Source organism: Mobula hypostoma, chromosome 7, assembly GCF_963921235.1.
Source record: "Mobula hypostoma chromosome 7, sMobHyp1.1, whole genome shotgun sequence".
NCBI lineage: Eukaryota > Metazoa > Chordata > Chondrichthyes > Myliobatiformes > Myliobatidae > Mobula > Mobula hypostoma.
Window position 1 is genome coordinate 54,612,770 of NC_086103.1, and position 22,248 is coordinate 54,635,017.

Genomic DNA, 22,248 nt, shown 5'->3' on the forward strand with positions numbered 1-22,248 from the left:
CAAATTCCAAGATTTACCACACTCAAACTAAAGTAATTTCTTCGCACCTCTGTTCTAAATGGACGTCCTTCAATCCTGAAGTCATGCCCTCTAGTCCTAGACTCCACTACCATGGGAAGTAACTTTGCCATATATAAAGGGGCAGCATCATCTATCCATATTCTGTCTATATCTTGGACACTTTAGGAATGGACAGCAGCCCAGCATACAGCATTGTAAGAGCAGGTTCTGCAGGGCTCTACGTAACTAGGATAATATGCTTCCATTTTTGTACTCGTATCCTATAGCAAGAGGAAGCAGAGGAATACAGAAGGGGTCAGAGTGGAGGAACAGATGGACATAATTTAGGGCAAAGCCATGCAAAATCAAACAAATGAATTGATAAAACTGAAGAGAAAGAGGATGGAGTGCAGCATGTGCATTCCTCATATGATAACAGTCGAGGTGATGAATATGCAGGATTTTATGATTTGATATTTCTAAATACATTTAACACTTGGAATTAATTAATCAATGTTTGAGCCATCTTGCAGAATTTTTGAAGGTGACGATAAAAAGGAAGGAGAAACAGATCTGCCTCAACTTCCCACAAATTCCTCAGTCATACCCTTCATATGCAAGAATATTGGACCCTTCTCCTTTTATTTATTCTTTTATTAAATTAAAAACATAGAACCATAGAACACTACAGCACAGAAAGCAGGCCATTCGGCCCTTCTAGTCTGTGCCAAAACATTATTCCGCTAGTCCCATTGACCTGCATCCAGTCCATAACCCTCCAGACCTCTCCCATCCACGTACCTATCCAATTTATTCTTAAAACTTAAGAGTGAGCCCGCATTTACCACATCAGATGGCAGCTCGTTCCACACTCCCACCACTCTCTGAGTGAAGAAGTTCCCCCTAATGTTCCCCCTAAACTTTTCCCCTTTCAACTTAAAGCCATGTCCTCTCGTATTTATCTCTCGTATTTATGGTTTGTGGAAAACATTTATTCAACCCAGTTTCTTATACTGATATTAAGTAAATATTAAATAAATAATAACAAGGTAGCCTACAGAGAGGAAGTCATCACCATGACACAGTGGTGTCAAGAAAATAACCTCTCCCTCAGTGACGCAAAAATGAAGGAGCTGGTTGTGGACTACAGGAGGAATGGAAACAGGCTCACCCCTATAGAAATCAATGGATCTGGGGTTGAGAGGGTGAACAGCTTTAAGTTCCTCAGCATAAACATCACTGAGGATCTCACATGGTCTATACATACCGGCTGTGTGGTGAAAAAGACACAACAGCGCCTCTTTCACCTCAGACGGCTGAAAAAGTTTGGTATGGCCCCCCATATTCTAAGAACTTTCTATAGGGGCATGATTGAGAGCATCCTAACTGGCTGCATCACTGCCTGGTATGGGAACTGTACTTCCCTCAATTGCAGGACTCTTCAGAGAGTGGTGCAGACAGCTCAGCGTATCTGTAGATGTGAACACCCCACTATTCAGGACATTTACAAAGCCTGGGGTGTAAAAAGGGCCTGAAGGAAGGATCATTGGACACCCGAGTCACCCCAACCACAAATGTTCCAGCTACTACCATTTGGGAAACAGAACCACAGCATAAAAGCCAGGGCCAACAGGCTCTGGAACAGCTTCTTCCACCAGGCCATTAGGCTGATTAACTCCTGCTGATGCAACTGTATTTCTATGTTTTATTGACTATCCTGTTATACACATAATATTTATTATAAATTACTATAAATGCACATTGCATATTTAGACAGAGATGTAAATAAAGAATCTTACTCCTCATGTATCTGAAGGATATAAGTAATAAAGTCAATTCAATTCAATATAAGTTTTGCATGGATATAAAGTGTAATAAGCTTGTGGAAATTTGATAGAGACTATTTTGATGCTGTCTGGCCTTCTAGGTTCTTCCAGCATCCAATCTTATTTCATTTTTACAGTATCTACAGCATTTTACATTTTCATTCTTTTTTTTGAAGATTAACATCAAAGGAATACGAATGAGAAAGTGAGACAGTAAACTTATGTGATTCTAATGCCTTATTCTCCTGCTAGTAAAGCTGTTGCATTTTTTGACGAGTCAAAGAATTTCCTCAACAGTATATAACACTCAACACAGTAAGTCCAACTAAATACAAATTGTATCGCCCTATAATGCTCTGTGCTATTTGCTTTTTTCCATTTTCATTAGTTTTCTTTTCCCTTTGAAATCCTCGTTCTAAAGCTCCCTAGCCTTTCTTCATGTACAACAGCATCTATTACAACTCAAACAGCATGTGCTGTTCCAACATAACCCCCCCTTAATGTGTTTGATTGTAAACAGTGCAACCTTATATTGAAACAGATATTTTAAAATTTTCTTAAAAGTGATTTTTCCCACATTAAAATACTGTATATCCTAAGTATCTTGTGAGCTGCTTCAAAAACAGCTATCCACCCATCTTCACAGCTAGATGATGATTAACAGGCGGTATATTTCATTTCTAGCAGGACATCACAAGATTAAACAGTTAATGGACTAATGTCAAGCACTTCTACAATTTAATGAATAAGGGGAAATCTACGCTTTTGTTTTGTTTTTACTTTTGATAGGAGCAAATATAGCCATTGTATTTCAAGGACAGAAATATATATGCTGGTTATTGTTCCATGCTAACTAAATCCCCATTCATTTCTGCTGTCTGAATAATTCTGTCATTTTTGCTTTTAGTTTCCTACCCCAACCCAATGATAAATCCAGGTATCAGAAAATCTATTCATGAAGACAACAGTCAAAGCAAATTATCATTAGTAATTATCAGCCATGAGGGAGCTATCTATAACTATGATTGAACAGGGTAAGAATCATCTTATTAAATGTTAATAGCCATCCTAATTTCTTCAACAAAAATAATTGCAATCTTTAAAAAAACTCAATGATCTTTTGTGCCACATAGGAAATCTTAGTTATTATTTTTAATAATATTCACTGTAATACCTCATTTTAATAAAAGACATAATGTGATGTCAAGCTTATATAGGGAACTGGGTAAATCATTTAAAACAAGGGTCCAGATCTTGCTAAGAAAATACAGCAGTTCTATATTGAACTGAATGCACTTCTTAACATGGTTATTAGAACAGTTAAGAATCTTGAAGTATCATAACAGTTCTCAACTTGACCTCTGCTGTTCAGCAATGTTGTTCCAATTACACTGTAACATTGGACACAACTTGGTGTTCAAAGTTGGAAGATAAATTTGCTGCAGCTCCCCACATTAATTATTATGGAGAATGACTGAAAATCTTTCCATATTAGATATCACAAGGTCAACAAATCCAACTGTACGAGTTGAGAAGGCTTCCAAAAATTCTCTATATCTATAAATAAGTTACTTTTATCTTAATTAGTTTTTTTAATGATTTAATTGATTAAAGATATTTTAAGTATTTTTATATTGTAATAGTTTTAAATATTTTAAATTACATCATTAATTTTTAACATTTTGTTAATGCTTCTCAATATTACTGAGAATTAGAGATGACTTTGGAAGAATCTGTGACAGTTTGTCTTACAACATCGGTCAGTAGTAGCATTATGTGTTTCTGATTTTCAAAGACCAAGCACTTAATTGCTGGACAATAAACACCAAGCATTTAATTGTTAGACAATACACATTCAGTAACCATTCACAAGTCATCTATATTTATGTATGTGGATGTAACGGACTTGATTTAGGAAAACTTCAGAACAAATGAAATACATAAAGTTGTGTGCTGTTCCCATATAAACCTTGAATGCACTCAGTATATAGAATAAGGTAGATGAACTTGCAGTTTGGCTGGTATGATGTTGTAGGCATCACTGAATCATGGTTGAAAGATTTTAGCTGGGAGCTCAACGTCCAAGGATACACATTGTATCAAAAGGATAAGCAAAAAAGCAAAGCAGACAGTGTTGCTCTGTTGGTAAAAAAAGAACAAAATCAAATCATTAGAAAGAGGTGTTATAGGATTAGAAGGTGTTGAATCATTGTGGATAGAGCTAAGGAACTGCAAGAATAAAAGGAGCCTGATGGAAGGTGTATACTGACTGCAAACAGTAGTAATGTTGTGGCTTAAAAAAATAACGGGAGATGGAAAATGCATGCAAAAAGGGCAATGTTACAGTAGTCATGGGAGAATTCAAGCATGCAGGTAGATTTGGAAAATCAGGTTGGTGCTGAATTACAGGAAGGGGAGTTTCTAGAGTACCTGTGAGATGGCTTTTTAGAGCAGCTCATGGTTGAGCCCACTAGAAGGTCAGTTATTTTGGACTGAGTGTTGAGCAATGACCCAGAATTGATTAGAGAGCTTAAGGTAAAAGAACCCTGAGGGGAAGGTGATCATAATATGATTCTATTCACCCCGAAATCTGAGAAGGAGAAGCTAAAGTCAGTATTACAGTAGAGTAAAGGGAATTACTGAGGCGTGAGAGAAGAGTTGGCCAGAATTGATTGGAAAAGAACACTTGTAAGGATGACAGCAGAGCAGCAATGGCTGGTATTTCTGGAAGCAATTTGGAAGGCACAGGACTTGTACATCTCAAAGAGGAGAAATTATTCTAAAGGAAAGCTGACACAAGCATGGCTAACAAGAGAGGTCAAAGCCAACACAAAAGCCCAAGAGAGGGCATATAATAGAGCAAACATTAGAGGGAAGTTAGAGGATTGGAAAGCTTTTAAAAGACAACAGAAGGCAACTAATAAAGTCATTAAGTCGGAAAAGATGGAATAGGGAAGTAAGCTAACCAATAATATTAATGACGATACCAAAAGTTTCTTCAGATACATGAAGTGTAAAAGAGAGGTGAGAGTGGATATTGGACTGCTTGAGAACAATGCTGGAGAGGTAGTAATAGGACATGATGAAATGGCGGACAAACTGAATAAGTATTTTGCAACAGTCTTCACTGTGTAAGACACTAGCAGTATGGTGAAAGTTACAGGTGTTCAAGGGCATGATGTGTGTGAAATTACCTTAACTAAAGATGAGGTTCTTGGGAAATTGAAAGATCTGAAGGCGGATAAGTCCCCTGGACTAGATGGTGTACACCCCAGAGTTCTGAAAGAGGTGGCTGAAGAGATTGCACAGGCATTAGTAATGATCCTTCATGAACCACCATATTCTGGAATGGTTCCAGAAGACAGGAAAATGCAAATGTCACTCCACTCTTCAAGAAGGGAGAGAGGCAGAATAAAGGAAATTATAGACTATTTAGTCAGTGGTTGGGAAGATGTTGGAGATGATTGTTGCGGATATGGTTTTCGGGTACTTGGAGGCATATGATAAAATAGGCTGTAGTCAGCATGGTTTTTTCAAGGGAAAATCTTGACTGACAAATCTGTAGGAAAACTTTGAAGAAGTAACAAGTAGGAAAGACAAAGGAGAATCAGTTGATGTTGTGTACTTGGATTTTCAGAAGGCCTTTGACAAGGTGCCACGCATGAGGCTGCTTAACAAGGTACAAGCCCATGGTATTACAGGAAAGATTCTAGCATGGATAAAGCAGTAGCTGATTAGCTGGAGGCAAAGAGTGGGAATAAAGGCAGCCTTTTTCAGTTGGCTGCTGGTGACTAGTGGTGTTCCATAGGGGTCTGTGTTGGGACCGATTCTTTTTACGTTATGTCTCAATGATTTGGATGATGAAATGATGGCTTTGTTGCAAAGTTTGTAGATGATATAAAGATAGGTGGCGGGGCAGGCAGTTTAAGGAAGTAGAGAGACTACAGAAGGACTTAGACAGATTAGGAGAATGGGCAAGGAAATAGCAGATGTAATACAGTGTTGGGAAGTTTATGGCCATGCACTTTGGTAGAAGAAATAAAAAGATTGGCTATTTTCTAAATAAAGAGAAAATACAAAAACTGAGATGGAAACATAGAAACATAGAAAATCTACAGCACAGTACAGGCCCTTTGGCCCACAAAGCTGTGCCGAAAATGTCCTTACCATAGAACTACTTAGGCTTACCCATAGCCCTCTATTTTTCTAAGCTCCATCTATCTATCCAGGAGTCTCTTAAAAGACCCTATCGTATCCACCTCCACCGCTGCCGCCAGCAGCCCATTCCAAACACTCGCCTCTCTCTGTGTACCCCAGAACAGAGATGAGGAGGAATTTCTTTAGCCAGAGATTGGTGAATCTCTGGAATTCTTTGCCACAGGCATCTATGGAGGCTAACTCTTTATGTATATTTAAGGCAAAGATTGACCAATTCTTGATTGGTCAGGGTATAAAGCGATTCAGGGAGAAGGCAGGAGATTGAGACTGAGGGGAAATGGAATCAGCCATGATGAAACGGTAGAGCAACCTTGATGGGCCAAATGGCCTAATTCTGCTCTTGTATCTTACGGTCTTATGGAAAGTCTCATTCTTCATCTTCTCGGTAATCCATAGGAATGTGTTTCTGAGGAGAGAAATTTCCACCTGGGATGTTCAAAGAAAGAATTGACTGTCACAGGTGTGCCTTATACAGATACATCCTTCCCTCAGTAGGCATTTCAACTCGACAACTCAGTTACAAAAATGTGCTCATTGGTGCATTTTATGTTTGATTTTCAAAGTGCCAAAATCTATCAGAAAATCAATAAAAGAAAAGGCATTGGATGTCAGTTTCGTAAATCTGTTTACAGAAAACAGATTGCAGCTTGCAATGATGATTACAGGGTTATGATTGTTATTACTGTTGTGACATACATCTCAACCTTTCCGCCAGATTCATTTATAGCTATCACACATCTCAGTGTCACTCACAGGAAGCATGTTGGAATGTACTTCACACTTCACTAATTGAGGCTGCTTTTCCCCCCAGTTAACAAGCATTGCATATACAAATTTAGCATGCAATCAATCGCTTTTCCTCATGAAGTTATGTAGTTGCTACAGTGTCATTTTTACAGCAAGATATCATTTAAAAAGAAACATAATTCCTCTACATATATCATAAAATACCAGTTGACAGAATAACTATTTATTATGTCCCCATAACATAGCTCATAGGCAATTAGTCAAACACTGCCTGTTTTGCTTTTTTGTAGCCACTGAACATTAAAGGAAAATTAAAAGGTGAACCTTAAACATAGATTTGTGACTTCTACCTAGAGGCACGTGAGCTGTGTTATTTGTCTGTCAATTATTGCTCTTCTCAGTCTTTATTGTACAGCCTCTGTATTTTTCTCAAGAGCACAGGCAGTACTAGAAAATTAACATATAGGAAATGAAAGAAACAAATGTGTTATAGTGGGTAATAGCATGTAATTTACATAAGGAAGTAGTTAAGGATTTGACACCCAGAATAGCTACAGAGAATTTCCTGATTTCCTGCCATAAATTTTGTAAAAAAAAATGGAGGGGTGAAAAAGAAGGTGACTGATTTTTTTTATTTCATAAATATACGTTATTTATAATGTAGACAGTTAGTACAATTGGGAAACATTTTGCTCTAACTTAGTGCCAGGTACTGGTATTGATTACATCAATGTTTAATGACAAACTTTGTCATCTTCATCAGGGATAATGCCTGGACACGTCTCGTCTGGTGGTACTTATACCCCCAATAGTCTGTCCCTTCTGATTGGTTAGTCTTCATCCAATCAGATTTCTGCTCTCCCTCCTTGTTTGCAATTGAATTCCAGTACTTACTTAGAGCAAGAACTTCATCTTTGTTCAAATTCTTTTCTTCTAGTTTAATTTAAATGCCTTACTTTACCAGGTGGTCCCAAAGGCCATTGGCACAGCACAGTAGTTTTATGCCATTGAAGCCAACCCTCTGGCCATTGCGACTGCAATGTTCTGGTATCACCAAGTTCTCCAGGTAACCCAAACTGATACAAATGGTAAAGGAAGCCATTGAAATAAAAGTGGAGGAAAAGCATTTTAACAAAGTCGAAAGTTTCAATCTAAGCAAGAAATGGAATTCAATTGTAAACAAGGTAGGAAAATGGAAACCAGATTGTATGAGGACTAACCAATCAGGAGGGATGGAACATGATACCACTGGACTAGACATGCTCAGGCATCATCTCTGATGAAGATGGCAGAGTTAGTCATCCAAACGTCGGTTATATTGATACCTGTACCCAGTTGGAAGCCCAAGAAGAGTTTATTTGTCATCTACACCTGGAAAGTATAGATCCTTTTTCATTTTTCTCTAAATTAATTGTAACATTAATTCAGTGCATTATCTTACAAGCATTCCTCTGACGTTTCCTCCTTAAACAATGCACATTTGAAAAACTATTACACAGGATCCCACACTTCAAGACTCTAGACTGTGGTTCACCTCTAGTAGGTCTTTATACTGTAGTGGAGCACCGAGTTTCTGAGCATCCCTCAGCACATACTCCTGCACCTTAGAATGTGACAGTTGACAGCAATTGCTGAAATATGAACAAGGTGTGTCATTCACCAGACTGATGATTTCCCAGCAGAAGTTGATGTTTGTCCCAGTATGTCCCTGGGGACAGCTCATAGTTCATAGAGTTCTCTATTAAGCAGCTGCTCAGGGTGAACCTCAACAAGGAGCATTGCATCTCTTTCATGGTGTTTGTTCTCGAAGATTTGCATCACTTTCCCACAAAATCTATGGCAGGAGATTGGAAGCAGCCATCAATATTCTAACATTTTATACTTCCCATGGACTAAAATGTCCTGCATTCAAATCCTAGCCACTGTTGAGCATCTGAAAGAGATTTCTTGTCAAATCTCCCCACCTCGTTAAAAAATACAGATTAGATGACACCTGGTGAAAACAATGCAACGTCAATGTTCATTTGAAAATGGAGCTGATGCGATGTAACAATGAGCATTGTATATTAATTGATCATTATGCATGCAATGCAAAATGTACTCGGCATGACACCTCTGATTGAACGCTGATTCTCAGATGAATTTGAAGAGCTCTTAGGGAGTGATGTAAGTGAGCTGTCTTTTATTCATTTTACTCAACCCATCCCACAAGTACAACAAAGAATTGAATTACAGCGATTCATGCCCTGTCCAGAAATGGTAAGTCTGAACTTAGTTAAAACGCTGCCCTATAAATTCTCACAACATCTGGTAAAATAGAATTAATATTCTGGATGGTATAATTAGTCATTTAATTAATTGCTTACTTGTATTCATTGCTAGGCCAAAGAGCAGAGTGAAAAAGACAAAATAGGGTAGAAGGATAGAAAATGCATATCTCTGTGAAACGAATTCCGGATTTGTATTCTGACGTAATGTGTTTAACTTAACACGTAAGTACTCAATATTGATGTGTATTCATTCCATTCAGGATAAATGGACAACTATAAATGTGCAATTTTGAAGTGGTTAAGATCACACAAAATAATCTCACTCAGACCATATCATGATTAAATGACCACTCATCCCTCATTGCTCTATTGTTGACTTCACTGCAGATTTGGATACATTAATTTCTGGCGTGGTGTGTTAAGGCTGAAGTTAAGCAGGGATGACAGGAACAAAGCTACCCTCCAGGATCAAAGCATAAACGTCTAGATCACAAGGATCATCCGGAGAAGGGCAATGTTTTCAATAATCACAAATCTACTCTCCTGTGCCTGTATTAATCTCTGATTTGAGCCTTTCCACAATTCCCTTGCTAATGTTCGTCAGATCCTTATCTCAGCTTGTTGCTACTCATGGTGAGGGACAAATTATGCAAAGTATGTGTGAGGCTGCTCAAACCAGTAAGTGTTGGCCAACTGACCTCAAGGTTAAGCACAAGCATAACGGAAGACTTGTCAGGAGAAAACAAAAGGAATAACAGATTCTTATCTGTTCTGGAGAAAAATCATTGCTTAAAGCATTTACTTTCTTTCTGTCTCCACAGATGCCGCCTGGCCTGTTGAGCATTTTGTGTCTCATTCCAGATTTCTTGTATCTACAGAGTTTTTACATTTAGCAGCAACAGATATAATAATTGTCAAATGTTCAGAAGCAGGAAAGCAACCCTACAGAATAAAATAAAAACAATGCCATACAGCAGAATATGAAGTTGAAATAACAATGCTGAGAAGGGCAATAAAAATGGGCAATAACTATTTTGACCATTGTGGCATTTATAAAACTTTGTGATGTACAGGCTAGAAAGCGATGGGTACAGCCTAGTGAGTGGGGTAGAGGGGATGAAGTAAGAAACTGGGAAGTGATAGTGGAAAAGGTAAAGGGCAGGATAAGAAGGAATCTGATTGGAGACTTCTACCATCTTCCCTGTGAGCATAGCATAAAGTAAAGGCATATCACTGGAGGAGCTCACAGAAGATCCATCTTTGAGACAGTACGAAGAGAACAGAGTCATTTTAGTACACCAGTAGCAGCACAGATAGAACATAATGGCATTCCATTCTGAAACTTCAGTAGTGAAGAAAGCCGTGCATTCACAAGCAAGATCCTCTTTCAGGAAAGACAATGCTTGATAGAGATTTATTGGCTTTGCATGCCACCTAAACTGAAGAAAACCTGTAGTGTAAAATATAAGAATGTGTTGAAGCAACATGTACGCGAATGAGAACAAAATTCATCCAAAACCCAAATGCTTCCGCAGTTGCTGAAAATCCAGAACAACACATTCAAAATGCTGGAGGAATTCAGCAGGTCAGGCAGCATCTATGGAAACTAATAAACTGTTGACTTTTTGGGCCAAGATCCTTCCTCAGGACTGGAAAGGAAGGGACAAGAAGCTAGAATAAGAAGGTGGAACGAGGGAAGGAGTACATGCTAGAAGGTTTTGGGTAAAAGCAGGCGTGGGGGGTAGAAGGTAAAGTAAGAAACTGGGAAGTGATAAGTGGAAAAGGTAAAGGGCAGGAGAAGAAGGAATCTGATAGGAGAGGAGAGCAGACCTCAGGAGAAAGAGAAGGAGGAGTGTCCCCAGAGGGAGCCGACAACTGAGGAAAAGAGTAAAGGTATGAGGGAAGTCAGAGTGGGAGACTAAATAAGAGCAAAGGAGAGGAGGAAGAAGTACCAAAAGTTAGAGAAATCAATGTTCATGTCATCAGGTTGGAAGCTGCTCAGATGGAATATGAGGTGTTGTTCCCCCAACCTGAGAGTGGCCTCATCATGATAGTAGAGGAGGACATGTCAGAAAAGGAATTGAGAATAGAATTGAAATGGCTTTCCACCAGGAAATATTGCTTTTTGCAGGTGGAGAAAAGGTGCTCGACAAAGTGATCCCCAATCTATGTAAAGTTTCGTAAATGGAATTGAGGCCACAATGGGAGAACCAAACAAAGTAGGATAACCCAGGCAGACTCACAGGGGAGGTGCTGCCTCACCTGGAAGGTCTGTTTGAGACCCCAAATGAAGGTGAGGGAGAAAGGGAATAGGTAGCTGTAGCACCTCTTCCACTTGCACGTATAAATGCCAGGATGGAGATCAGTGGGGATGAACAAATGGATAGGGGAATCATGGAGGGAGCAATCCCTGCAGAAAGTGGAGAGAGGGTGTAGGTTAAGATGTGTTTGGTGGTTGTGTTCCATTGAAGGTGGTTGAAGTTACGGAGAAGATGTGCTGGATGTGGAAGATCATGGAGAGGCAGGTGAGGCAAAAAGGAACTCCATCCCTGTTAAGGCAGCAGGAATGTGGGATGAGAGAGGATGTCCAGGAATGAAGGAGATGAGGATGAGGGCAGCATCAAAGTTGGATGAAGAGAAACCTTGTTTCCTGAAGAATGAGAATTTTTGTCATGGAAAATTCAGCCTCTGTATATTTCTATCCCTCATCATGAAGGCCTTAAAGCTCTTTGCTTCTTTCTCGTCAATAGACTCAGCCAGTTTCCCTCCATCAACACCCTCCTCCATTAGGCAGAGCTGGTCCTCACATTCAATACTTTTTCTTTTGGCTCCTCCCACCTTCTCCAATCTCAAAGTGTTCCCATGGGCACTTGAATGGGCCCCATGTATGCTTGCCATTTCTTGGCTAAGTGGAACAGTCCATGTTTCAAGCCTTCCCTGTTAATTCTCCTGAATTTTCCTGTGCTACATTCAAATGTCTTCCTTCTTCGGAAAACTGGGTTTCTCTTCCTCCACCATTGATGCTGCCCTCACCTAGTTTGCTTCCATCTCCCTTCTGCAGCGGTCACTTCCTCTGTGATCCTCTTGTCCCTTCACCCCTCCTCACTAATCTCCCTCCTGGTACTTATCTCTGCAAGTGGAAGAAGTTCTACACCTGCCCATTCACCTTCTCCCTCACTTCAGGGACTCAAACAGTCCTTCCAGGTGAGACAACACTTCACCTGTGAATTCTGTTGGAGTCATCTATGATATACGGTGCTCCAGAGGTGGCCTCCTCTACATCGGTGAGACCTGATGTAGACTGGGTGACTGACTGCTTTGTTGAGCAGCTTTGCTCCATCTGCAAGAAGCAGAATTTCTCAGTGGACAGTCATTTTAATTCCATTCACCATTCCTACTCCATTATGTCAGTCCATGACCTCTTCTATTGCCACGATGAGGCCACTCTCAGGTTGGAGGAGCAACACCTCATATTCCTTCTGGGTAGTCTCCAAACTGATGGCATGAGCATCAATTTTACCTTCTGGTAATATTCCCCCTCTCCCTTTGCTCTTCTGTAGTTGCTGACTCTGTCCCCGCATCTCTTTTCCTTCCTACCTCCTCCCCTAGTTTCCTGTCTCCCTCCCATTCTCCATTCTCTTCCCCTACCAGATTCTTCAGCTCTGGCTCTCTACCTGTGCTTCCTATCACATCCCAGCTTCTTACTTCATTTCCCCCCTCCCCACCCATAGGCTTCACCTATCACCTTCCAGCTTGTACTCCTTCCTCTCCTCCCATTTTCTTCTCTGGCTTCTTTCCCATTCTTTTTCAGTCTTGATGAAGGGTCTTGACCTGACACACTGACTATTTACTTATTTCAATAGAACCTGCATAACCAGCTGAGTTTCTTTACCTTTTTGTGTATGTTACAATGCATCCAGGTATGTGTTAACAGTGAAAGTGGACAATATTAACAAAAGATTTATCTTCTAGGCTGGAAAGAACATACTGAAAGTCTTCATTGAAAATCATGTATTTCTGGTGTTTTCCCTTCAATTAATAGGCAACGACATAGGTATTAGTCCGTGGCTAACTTTACGATGTATATCATGGTGTCAGCAAAATTATCAAACAGCAGGTACAGATTACATAAGTGCCTGCAAAGGAAATATTGTGTTGAGAAATGGACTGCAATGAAAAGTAAAGAACTAGTTAAAGAATTGGACCAATGTGAGGTGATATGGAGGAATAGTCTAGGGTAAGGAAAGACATGATGAGTAATACTAATCAAAGATGTCTCTTTGGTAGTAAGTTCAAATTATTGGAATAATAGGAATAATGGGATGATTCATAAACCTTGAAAGCAGATTGCTCAGCAATTTACTTCAATGACATAAGACAGCCAGTTTACACAAACTCTGGGAGAAATGTTGAGTCACTACATGAGTCCACGAACAAAGGCTAGCTGGAGATGTTGCAGTGAGAAGACATCCATTAGGTCCAACAAAAGTAATACATATAGTGAAAAAGAACCTACATGAGTTTTGTGTATATACGAGACTCTTGTTTTTTTTTATGGAATAGTTGAATAGACATAATCAACTGCAAGCTGAATGTGAGTCTATCAGAGGGGACAGCAATTTAAGGTGGAAGCAAATGCAATGCTTTGAAGATCCTTTGAAAGTTGTTATAGTAGCATGGGCATTAATGACAGCCAATGACAGGTCCAGACTGAGCCAGGCTGGGATTGTAAATTTTGATGACCCAGAAGGTGAAAGTCAGAAGGAAGAAGATCAGCAGGAAAATAAAAATTTAGGCATCTGATGTTAATAAGATAGGGATCAGGATGCAATGCAGTGTGAGATGAGAGGCACAAAAATGGAGAATTTGAAAGATAATCAAAGTAGAGACTGTTCTAATTGCATTCATGATATCCTGTGATGTAACAAGTACCATTTATGATTTTAGCTACTGTAGTTAATGAAAAGAGTTATTGGATTCTGTTTTAAGTCTTAGGCTCAGTGCATACAGATGACACCAAAAAGCTGGTGATTCAGAATATGTCATCCGATGTATTCAGAGTCATGAAAGCAATTATTTGAAGCAATAATTGCAGAGCAGGATTTGAGACTGCGTACATATGAAGCCAACATGGAGAAATGGTCCAGGGGAATCACTGGTCCCCTGAGTGAACTCTTCATGAATGTCAATGCAGGTTACTTTGAATTATTCCCTCAAGTAGAATATCAAGAAATTGAATGCAGAATGTTTTAATGTAATTAGTATAACTTCATATTCATAAGTAATTTAATTATTTTTATTTCATTTTTAATGTGTAGCATACATGTTGTTACCAGCTTGATTCCACTAGAGCTTGTACGGAAACAGCACATTTGGGAATATTTTTTGCATATATCCATCTCCAGGTTAGAAAGTATGAGAAATTGATTGACCTTGATTTCCAAGGGTCAGACTGCTCAGGCTAATCTCTATGGCTGAAACCACATTGAACTAAGTTGTTAATCTGTCTAGCAATTTCTTTTTCAAGAAACAGTGACCCTTCAAACACTGATCATCAGATGCACACATGAAAACTGATAGTGGTAGATTACTCTGACATTCAGCAAGACCTTTCCCCTCTGCTGCACCTCTTCCATCTTGGAGCACATACTGCAATTTTGCTCAGTATGATTCCTGCTTATTTTCTTTCTTATAAGTAGCTCCAAGTTACATAATCACCAAATCATTCAAATCTATTTCTAAAATGCCATGCCAAGCTCTAGGAGTAAATTTTATTGCGGTTATATTCCAAGGAATCTCTCCTTCAGGTTCCCCTTACATATTTAATCTTTCACCCTTAACCTTTGACCTCTAGTCTTAGTCTCAGCCTGCCTCAGTGGAAAAAGCCTGCTTGATTTACTCTATCCGTACCACTTATAATTTTGTGTACCTCTATCAAATCTCCCCTCACTCTCCTAAACTTCACGGAATAAAATCCTAACGTATTCAACATTTCCCTATAACTCTAACCCAGGCCTTCAGGTCTTGGCAACATTCCTTTAAAATTTCCCTATACTCTTTCAAACTTATTAATATCTTTCCTGTAAGTACGTGATCAGACCTGCATCAATACACCAAATTAGTCCTCAGCAAATTCTTGCACAACATCAATACTGTATATCATTCCAACACCTACACTCAATACTTTGATTGCAGGATGCCAATGTATCAAAAGTACAATTTATGACCCTCAGTACTTGCAATGCCACTCTCAAGAAATTATGAATCTTGTTCTCAGATCCCTCTACTACACTCAGTGCCTTACTGTTCACCCTATAAATCTGTCCTGGTATGTCCTCCCAAAATGCAACATCTCACACTTGTCTGCATTAAATTCCATCTGCAATTTTTCAACCCATTTTTCTGGCTAGTTTAGATCCCACTGCAAGCTTTGATAACCTTCCATGCTGTCAAATACTTACCCCATCTTGTTGTCATCTGGAATTTTTTTCTGATCCAGTTTATCGTATTATCATTCAGATATAGATGACAAACAACACTAACCCTGCACCAGTCCCTGTGGCACACTACTAGTCGCAGGCCTCCAGTCAGAGAGGCAACCATCTACTACCATTCCCACAATGCTAATGTTGAATACAATTTACTACCTCATATGGATGTCAAGCAAGTGACTGAACCTTATTGACCAGCCTCCCATGTGGGACTTTGTCAAATACCTGCTAAGCTCCATGTAAACAACATCCACCACCTTTCCTTCAACACCTTTCCTGGTAACCTCCTCGAAAAACTCAGTAAGATTGGTTAGACCCTGCACAAAACCATACAGACTATCCCTAACCTGGTCGTGTCTGCCTAAATCTTATATATCTGGTCTCTTAGAATAACTTCTAATAATTAACCCTCTACCTTGTACACTTCTCACACATCAGAATCAGAATGAGGTTTACTATCAGCAGCATGTGATGTGAAATTTGTTAACTTAACAGCAGCAGTACAATGCAATACATGCTAAAGAAGAAAAAAACACAAAATGAAAAAATAATATAAATAAATAAATTACAGTATATGTATATTGAATAGATTAAAAATTGTGCAAAAATCAGAAATACAACATATTAAAAAAGTGAGGTTGTATCCAAGGGTTCAATGTCCATTTAGGAATCAGATAGCAGAGGGGAAGAAGCTGTTCCTGAATCACTGAGTGTGTTTGAGCCCTTCCATCCAAATTACCCACTATAAGCAATAAACACAAGTAGGATTTATTAATGGCTCAAATCAAAGGCATGTCCTTATCTGCAGCACTAATAAAACAGTCCAGATGAACGATCTCAATCTAAAACATTGACTGTCCATTTCCTTCCATTGATACTGCCTGATCTGCTGAATTCCTCCAACTTTTGCACTAAGATAATTGCCATGCTACATGTTCATTTTCCCAGACGTTCTGTATTTTAGGTGATGGAGGCAACTGGCTGTACATCACTTTGAAGTCAATAAACAATCCTCCAGCATTTGCCATATCACTTACTGTGGACAGGTATAATGTGAAATATCTAAGCATGAAATAGTTACAATTTTTGAAACATTTCAGAAAGAAAAATGTACACACAACTAATCTGTAACTATGTTTTGATCCGTTTAAGATGTATTAGGAGAGAGAGGATTTCTGCTGCAGAATGTATGTTGCAATCTGTTGGATGGAGTATTGAGCCTTAAAGTAGAAGTGAATCTCATTGAAGCTTTCAGTGTTTAATGTGAACAATTTCCCTCAGCATTATAACATCTGGCATGTTTCTTGGCAGGTAATTGTTGTGTCTGTACAACTACATATCAATTAAATAAAAGCATGAACACAGGAGATGGCCTTAACTGATGTATTCACATTGCAGCGAGAGACAGAGAACAACAGATCAAATGTAGTGCTAAGGGGGGGGGGGGATCATTAATCTAAAAGAAATAGATTCATACATTGCACTTCTTCCCCCTTTGGATTAATGCAACATAAATGTGTTTATGTTCAAAGCATTCAATTTCCCTTTCAAAAACCATATTCAAATAAGCATGCTTTTACAATAACAGTTCATGAGTAACTTCATAGTTCTAAAGGCTGAGTCATTTGGGTGGCACTCTGTTTCTTTCAGGATAGCGCCTCTGGACCCATGGAGTGGAATTAGGTTTGGCAGGTGTCTTGCCTAAGACAACGTTCTTGGTTTCCGATGTCACTTTCCTGTCAGCGACATGATCATCACTGACAGGTAAGTCCAGTGACTGTAATGTGTCTTCGGGTTGGATGCAATCGAATCAGGTGTGTTCTTTGGCTGAGCATCTAGTATCTGGTCCAAATGATGTCTCCATGTATGATCGTCACCAAACACTGTGTACATTAATTGTCCAGTTCTTGTAGCTATCCTACCGGGTGTCCACTTGTCTTCTCGGTAATCATGCACTAGGACTTCCTGTCCAATCTCGAAGCTCCTTGCTGCTTCATTTGGCAAATGGCTGAACTGATTACTCTGTACTTCCCTGTGGTTTCAGGAGGCCTATACGAGATCTCAGATTCCTGCTCATGAACAGCATTGCAGGTGTTTGAGTCGTTGTTGCATGAACAGAGCTCCGATACACAAAAAGGAAATTGTCTACCTTGTGCAGAAGAGAAATCTCCTCCTTGTTCATAGCTTTAATGAACCATTTGAATGTTTGGATAAGCTTTTCAGCTAAGCCACTTGCTGCTGGATGGTGAGACGCTGACTTGAAATGTCTGATATTTTTCTTCATGAACAGTTGGAATTTTTTGGATGTGTATTTAATGGTTTCAAAGGTACATTTAATGTCAGAGAAATGTATGCAATATACATCCTGAAATGCTGTTTCTTTGCAACCATACATGAAAACAGAGGATTGCCCCAAGGAATGAACAGCAGTTAAATGTTAGAACCCCAAAGACCCCACTAGCTCCCCTCCCTCCGGCGCGTAAGCAGCAGCAAGCAACAATCCCCCCTCCTCCCCCGGTAAAAAAAAACATCAGCACCCGCCACCGAGCACTCAAGTGTGAGCAAAGCAACGGCAAAGACACAGACTTGCAGTACACCAAAGACTTCATTGTTCATCTGGCATTTGACATACCACAGGCTCTCTCTCTCCCTAATAAGGGAGAAAGAGATGCTTCCATTTCACAGCGAGAGGAGAGACATAAAAAACGACTTGCTGGTTTGTGATGTTAAAGGTCCATTGCATCGCTTTTTTGGAGCTCTGTGCACAAAGATCTCGGGTCTCTGGTCACACAGCCATAGCTCTTCCGACTCCCCTGACAACACACGGATCTCCTACCGCGACACCGACTTTCGATCCACCCATCTCCAGAGCCCCGAGGTCCTAGGCCTCCAAAGGTGAGCCAAACTCTTAGGCCGAGCCCTTGGTGTGCTGAACAATGGCCAGTTGTGAAACCCCAAGAGTGGGTCCCATTCCTGCAAAGAACCGTAGTTAGCGTGTAACTCCAGGTCAGGGCCTTCAAAAGAACCCTAAAAGGGAAAAATAGAGATATTAAAGATGGAAATGGAGCTGCCTCAGAAGAGGCATGCAAAGGAGTCACTGTTAGGTGCCATTGACCCTCCTAAGTTCCACCTCTGTTGATCTATGCATAGTTGCGTTCTGTACTCATCAGTGATCTTGACCCAAATGGAATCAGATGTTCAGATCCATCTTTAATAATGTGTGACAAAATGGCTCCAATGCCATAAGGGGATGCATTACATGCCAGTCTGATGAGCAGCGATGGTTTATGAAGGGTTAGCAGTTCATCAGAAGTTATTCTCTTTGTTTCCTTGCATGCTCTTTCACATCTTTCTGACCATCGTGCTCAGCTTCAGTAATACGATACAATTCTAGGCATGACAGCTCACTGTTGACAGACTCTGTGTTGTCTGATTCTATTTTGCATTCGGTTATTTTATACATTTGCTTAGTTTTGTGTTTGAAATTTTTCACTCAGTTCTGCTTTTTGTCTGCTTTGTATACTGCCTATATGTGACCTTGCCTGTGACACCTACTGCAAACTTTTTCTTTGAATCAACAGTCTTTGCACCATGGAAGGATTTGCAACATTGATAATTTTTTTTGACTTTTTGCACCATTCAGGGACATTTTGTGCATTTCACATTCTAACCTCCTTTTCTGTAGTTCTGCTGCATCCTTTGCTGTAGCCTTTAATGATATTGCAACAGTCAATGCCCATTCTAACATTAGGTCACTTTCTGACAGTAACCTCTTCTGAGTGGTTTGACTATGCATGCCCCATGCAAGCCTGTCCCTTAATGCATCAGACAATCCATCTCTAGAGTCACAGTACTGGGAAAGTTTGCACAGTTCTGCAATGTATTCAGAAATGCTTTCTTTCTTTGTCTGCTTCTTTTTGTAAAATCTAAATTGCTCAGCTATTACCAGTGGTTTTGGGCTCAAGAAGAGGTAATGATGGCAGTGCGACGCAGCGGGCAGCGGCCACTCCGGTGATGAATAACTGTTATCTGTCAAGTAGGGTGCCGTGCACAATCCTGATTTGATGGAGGCAGACGTGAGAGCACAGAGGAACATCTGGTGAAACTTCTGAAATGCCTATTTCGTTCCTGCTGCTACTGTGTGATCCAGAACCTCCGGAGGGGAAGGCCCCAAATCCTTGGCTTTGCTTGTTGCTCGGCAGCCGGGGCCGATGTCCAAGCATTTGGCAGAGATGGTGCTCGGTGCTCAGTGTCGGAGGGCTGGTCAGAGGCTCGAAGTTTTTGGACGGACACAAAGTCGGCTATGGTCGGGTGTTTCCAGGGTGCTGCATCAGCAATTTTGCAACGCTGCAAGTTCATGGCAGGGACAGTTTCTCCCTTCCACCATCTGCGTGAGATGATGGGCTATCGGGACTTTGAGACTTTATTTTACCGTGCCCATGGTCTGCTCTTTATCAAATTACAGTATTGCTTTGCACTGTTGTAACTATATGTTATAATTATGTGGTTTTTGTCAGCTTTAGTCTTGGTCTGTCCTGTGAATCTGTGATATCATACTGGAGGAACATTGTATCGTTTCTTTCTTTCTTTTTCAATCTTTTTATTAATTTCATAACATAGAAACAAAACATACATAGCAATAATACAAATAGTAGGAGATATATTGTTACACTTAAAATAAGTAATTGTAAGACCAAATAGTGTAAATTAACAAAGCTCCCAATCGTGTAAAAATAGCAATGAATAATACAAAGCAAAAAAAAAACTGGAAAAAGATCATGAAAAAGAAAAAAAAAGAGAAAAAAAAACAAACTCCATCCCCCCAAAAAAACTAAACAGAATTAGTCAACTAAACTAAAAGACTTGGGCAATACTAACAACTTAAAAATGGGGAAGAAGAAAACCTTGTATCATTTCTTAATGCATGCATTTCTAAATTAAAATAAACGAGGACTGAGTGTCCTCATAACCTAATCTAATCTAAGTGATTTGATAAAATTGTTGCAATTTCATTAAGCATCTTGTTAGCAGGATGTTCAGGGGTTACTAAATTGCATGAGAGATCGTGTGTTCTTGGACCCATTCAGCTAAGAAACGTGGGGGCTTTCTTTTGCTCCTCCAAGTTGTTTGCTTTACAATACTGATCAACCCTCTCGAAATATGACTCCCAGTCTTCATTAACGCTATCAAATTAGTCAACTTTCCTGATTGAAACCATTGTCACGTTGTTTTCACTTTACCTTTTCACTGTTTACTATGCTGTACCCATGAGTCACTTTGTTATTGTCCGTGATGGCCTGTTTAACAGTACTGTTTACCTCTTTCCTCTCACTGTTTGGTACCGTAACTGTTGGTGTAGTTGGTGATATTCTCTGACATTCGGGTTTGTACTCATCACCAATTAGTTGTTCTGCACAACTTCATATCAATTAAAAAATAGCATGCATGCTGGAGGTGGATTTAACTGGTGTATTCAGATTGCAGCGAGAGAGAGAGAGAGAGAAAACAATATGCATGTATGGACAACCGATCGATGCACATGCGCAGACAACTGATCAATATGTAGTGTGGGGTGGGGGTCATTGCTATAAAAAAAATTGATCCATACTTTACAGTAATGATGTGCATTTGTTATGAGTTCACTCCCTAACTGACACTTACACAGCCTAAACTGACCCCTATTTTGTGGTCAACATCTCAATACATTGCTATCGGACAATTGTTTCCATGGAAAGTGGGAGGATAATGTATAGATTTCTTTTGATAAGCTAATATTGAAAATTAAAAGACATGTAATAACTTAGTATTACTGTGACAAATATATTTATATTAAAAATCCAGTTCTGTTCTATTATGTGGGAAATCATGGTTTTCAGTTATAGATCTTGGAAATACCTGCAAACATTAATGTTCCCAGGCGAACAGTATAATTCCTTTTGTTGTCATTATTCCCTTCACACCTGATTAGTTTACCCAGCATTTCTAATGCTAACAATTAAAGAATAAAGATAAAGATTAGCTCTATTTGTCACATGTACCTCAAAACATCAAAACATAGAGTGAAATGCATCATTTTGTGTCAACAGCCAATACAGTCCAGGTATACGGTGGGGGCATCCAGCAAGGATCACCATGATTCTGTCACCATATAGCACGCCCATAACCATTACTAATTAACTCATACCTATTTGGAATGTGGGAGGAAACAGGAGCACTCAGAGGAAACCACACGGATATTGGCCAGGATTGAACACCAATTACTAGTGCTGTAAAGCATTACACTAGCCACTACACTGTTATGCAACCCCATAATGATTTACCTTGATTTTTTTGGCTTAAGTTATTGTATTTATCTTCTTCCTGTGAACTTCTTAATTCCATGCTCTAATTGAAAATAATTTCAATACGAAAGCCGTCCCACACCAAACTCATCCCCATTCTCACTACTCATCTTCATATAGCCTCCTATTTACATTTGCCTCCTTTCTACCATTGATAGTTGTGCTTTCAGTTTTCAAAGTTTCTGCCTCCCCCCCCCCACCTTCTTTTACACCCTTCTTGAAACCCACGTTTTTCAAACCACTTGGTCATCTGTCCACATGCTTTCTTTGTCCAGAAGTCTACTTTAATTTTTTCACCATAAAACAGTAAAAATCATCAAAACATGTGACATAATTGCAAGTTAATATCACAACA